This window comes from Vigna umbellata, chromosome 3 (genome assembly GCF_029865625.1).
Source record: "Vigna umbellata cultivar VRB3 chromosome 3, Vumbellata_1.0, whole genome shotgun sequence".
NCBI lineage: Eukaryota > Viridiplantae > Streptophyta > Magnoliopsida > Fabales > Fabaceae > Vigna > Vigna umbellata.
In genome coordinates this window covers 12,282,700-12,287,015 of record NC_142167.1, presented here as the reverse complement: position 1 = coordinate 12,287,015, position 4,316 = coordinate 12,282,700, and the positions used below count along the sequence as shown (strand labels likewise).

At 34.4% G+C, this 4,316-nt stretch overlaps 1 long non-coding RNA gene across 1 annotated transcript; it reads right to left on the bottom strand.

Annotated features, from left to right (window-relative positions):
• Positions 1-551: 551 nt before the first annotated feature.
• On the bottom strand, positions 552-3,157 carry LOC148201660 (uncharacterized). The gene is made up of 2 exons (XR_015784906.1): positions 2,843-3,157; positions 552-771 (listed from the first exon to the last, which is right to left on the bottom strand). It is a non-coding gene; the product is annotated as an uncharacterized LOC148201660 (long non-coding RNA).
• Between the last annotated feature and the right edge of the window lie 1,159 nt (positions 3,158-4,316).

Here is a 4,316-nt window from a genome sequence, read left to right as displayed (position 1 = left end):
ATTTTGCACTGTTTGGAAAATATTTTTCCAAGAACCTTATCTTAAAGTTCTCCCAATTCACAGCCTCACCACGAACCGTCATCAACTGTTGCATACTTTCCCACCAATATTCAGCCTCCCCCACCAAAAGAAATGATGCATAAGTTAATTTTTGTTCTTCTGAGCAAGTTATTACCCGAAAAATCTTCTCGTTCTGCCTTAGCCAAGAGTCAGCCTCATCCGGAGTAGCCTCCCCATTAAATTTAGTTGGATCATGCCTTAAGAAGTCATTCAAACTAGAATGATTTTGAGGTACTTGATCAACTTGTTGTTGCTGCATCTTTGTCGAGTTTAAATGATTTCTTCAAAAAGATAACAATACAATTTAGCATATGATATCAATTTCCTCCAATAGTCGTTTTCATCATAACAATTAATAGTTTTACTAAGAATAATAATTTCACTCCCCATAGTCCCAAAATACTTTCGAAAACCATTGCTCTGATACCATAATGTAACACCCAAATATTTTAAAGGGTATTACTGATAGTAGAGACTAAATTAATTCGATATCTCATATAAACAATCAAACTTTATTTCAATTACTCCAAAGTACAATACCAAACTTACAAACTTTAAACAATATAGTCTTCACCGTTGACATTTCAACTTTTAAATTTTACACAACATAATCTTCCCAATACAAATTTATTCTTTTTACAAAAATCCATGAAAGGTTTTCCCCGCATCTCTCTCATCTCTAAGCTTTTTCAACCACATCTGCAACATTATCTAATCACATATAACATGAGTTATATGATCATAGCATAAACAAATAAGGGTAAGCCAACCATATCAAATCAATCATTAAACTTGTAATAAGAATAGTTTAATCATTTATTTCTACAATTACTCAAATATCATTACCCCGATGTCATTAATTCATCATTATCAAAATCATCTTCCTCAATTTCATAAACCTTACAATTTATACTATGCTTACTCACGAAGCCTTATGGTCAGACCGCTTTCTGCCTGCTTCCTTAAGCCTCACCTGTATACTATGTCTTACTCTCTGAAGCCTTATGGTCAGACCGCTCTCTGCCTGCTTCTATAAAACTTATGAACCACATATTTATGTCAAAGCCTTATGGTCAGACCACTTGCTGCCTGCTTTCATTAACCTCAGGTGTTACTTTGTTCATACCAAGCTCTCATGGTATAACCGAACATACTACTTCCCGTAGGAAACATCATTTCATAAGCAATAATTTCTTATATCCACTCCAACATTTCATCACATCAACATTTCATACTCTCTTATCCACTCCAACATTTCATCAAATCAACAATTCATAACCTCTTCTCCACATAACTCAATCATGTTCATTCTCTAATCATAATTTGACAATAACCTATTTTCGTGTCAATAAATTAAACATATCGCCAGCTATCATACTTCATATTATAAACTCATTTTTGACCATAACGAGTATAACTCAACATATTTTCACCAATTAAAGATTCATAGATCAGCCAAAACATTTCATCATATCTTAGCCACTACGTATTAAAGTCTGAGCTCAATGTAACGATAAATAAAATATATATGAAGTTTTTACCATGATAACTTTATGCATCTCCAATTAACTTATTTTATTTTAATTTCATCCTATTAGAGATCTTTCTTTACCCCAATTGGTCACCGGAGAGGACCCAGATGTCTGAACGCATCAAACTCACCTTCGACGCCAACACATATGACTAGTCACAACTGACTGGACCAGGCCAGGGCTGCTCTATGATCAGGGATGTGCCAACTCAGGTTTTTAAGGTTCCTCTATCCTACCAACAAAGGGAGGCCTTCAATAATTAACAATTTATTTATTTAAATTATCTACCTTGTTCGCTTATGCTCTAAATCTAAAATGCCTAATTTTAATATTTTTACTTCCTCTTACAACAACCTCAAATAGTATCACTACATCTATTTAATACTCATATACAAGTTATTACAGAATCCTTACTCCAGACCTTCCAACAAGATCAATTTCAGCCAAGAAACTCATTCATGATAGAATTCATACAAGATAATTATAAACAATTACCCATAATAAGATATTACTATAAATGGTCATAGAAGAATACAATATTTGACAATCATAAGAATAATCTTAATATAAAAATTCATGGGAAACAAGAAGTTGAATCTGGCAGAGCCGGTTAGACAACTTCTAATCCATCCCAAAATACAATATAATTAAATAACAAGAACAATACATGTCTGGGGAAATAAGAAGTTGAATCTGGCAGAGCCGGTTAGACAACTTCTAATCCTTCCAAAAATGCAATAAAATAAATAAGTAAAGCAATAAATAGTTTGGGGAAACAAGAAGTTGAATCTGGCAGAGCCGGTTAGACAACTTCTAATCCTTCCAAAAGTGCAATAAAATAAATAACTGAAGCAATAGAAAGTTTGGGGAAACAAGAAATTGAATCTGGCAGAGCCGGTTAGACAATTTCTAATCCTTCCAAAATACAATAAAATTAAATAACGAAAACAATAGAATGTTTGGGGAAACAAGAAATTGAATCTGGCAGAGCCGGTTAGACAATTTCTAATCCTTCCAAAATACAAAAAAATAAACAACTGATAACATACAAGTGGCATAACATAATCAACATTACATTTTACAACTATCACACTTGGATATCAACACAAAGTATACTCTCATTTAAAATTTAAGATCATACAGAAACAAAATACTCCATATTCAAGATATAAGATCAGAAAAAACAAAATATAGCATATCCAAGACTCAAGATAATACAAAAGGAAATACTCAAAGTTAGCTCCCCTTACCTCTATTACAGACTTAATCCCCTCGTCCTCTGAAAACTTCCAGAATATCCCCTTTGAAATTCTTCCCACTCTCTTCTCTCAAAAATTTTCTAAGTTCTTTGGTGTAAATTTTCAGCCTCCCCCCCTTGGCTATTTATAGCAAAAAAAAATTTACTATTCATTTTTACTATTCATTTTAACTATTCATTTTTTTATTCATTTTTTTATTCATTTTACTATTACAAAAATAATTTTTTATTTGCAATTTGATAAATTCTGATCTCAAAGCTACGTGGAACACTTATCCTTTCCAAAAATATTTTATTTTATTTTTTTTTTTTTTTTTTTTTTTTACTCTTCACTTTTTACTATTCACCTTTTACTATTCACAATTTACTATTCACTTTTTTTTTTTTTTTTTTTATCTAGTATTTAACTTACAAATATTTTTCAAGGATCTTACAACAAACATTGTACTGGTGCCTAAGAAGGATGGTAAAGTTCGGATGTGTGTCGATTATCGAGATTTGAACCGCGCAAGCCCAAAGGACGATTTCCCATTACCACACATCGACACCCTGGTTGATAATACAGCCAAGTATTCACTGTTTTCGTTCATGGATGGTTTTTCGGGGTATAACCAGATCAAGATGGCGCCAGAAGATATGGAAAAGACTACTTTTATTACATTGTGGGGCACATTTTGTTATAAAGTGATGTCTTTTGGACTCAAGAATGCTGGGGCAACATATCAAAGGGCGATGGTGGCACTTTTCCATGATATGATGCACAAGGAGATTGAAGTTTATGTGGACGACATGATCGCGAAGTCCGAATCAGAAGAAGAACACGTCCTCAACTTGAGAAAGTTATTCGAGAGATTGAGGAAGTATAAGCTTAGGCTGAATCCCGCCAAATGTACATTTGGAGTGAAATCCGGGAAATTGTTGGGCTTTATTGTCAGCCAGAGGGGGGATAGAGGTGGATCCAGACAAAGTGCGAGCGATAATGGAAATGCCTGCGCCTAAAACGGAAAAAGAAGTTCGAGGGTTTTTGGGTAGATTGAATTACATTGCTAGATTCATCTCCCACTTAACTGCTACTTGTGAACCACTGTTCAAATTGTTACGAAAGAATCAGGCTGTGGTGTGGAATGAGGATTGTCAGGCCGCTTTTGAGAGAGTCAAACAATACTTACAAAACCCTCCTGTATTACGTCCACCAGAACCAGGAAGGCCACTCATTTTGTATTTGACTGTATTGGACAAGTCAATGGGTTGTGTGTTGGGTCAGCATGATGAGGATGGCAAAAGAGAGCACGCTATATATTACTTGAGCAAGAAGTTCACAGACTGCGAACAACGATATTCATCGTTAGAGCGGACTTGCTGCGCATTGGCGTGGGCCGCTCATCGTTTAAGGCAATACATGTTGAGTCATTCCACATGGTTGATATCCAAGATGGATCCTATCAAGTATATTTTTGAAAAGCCTG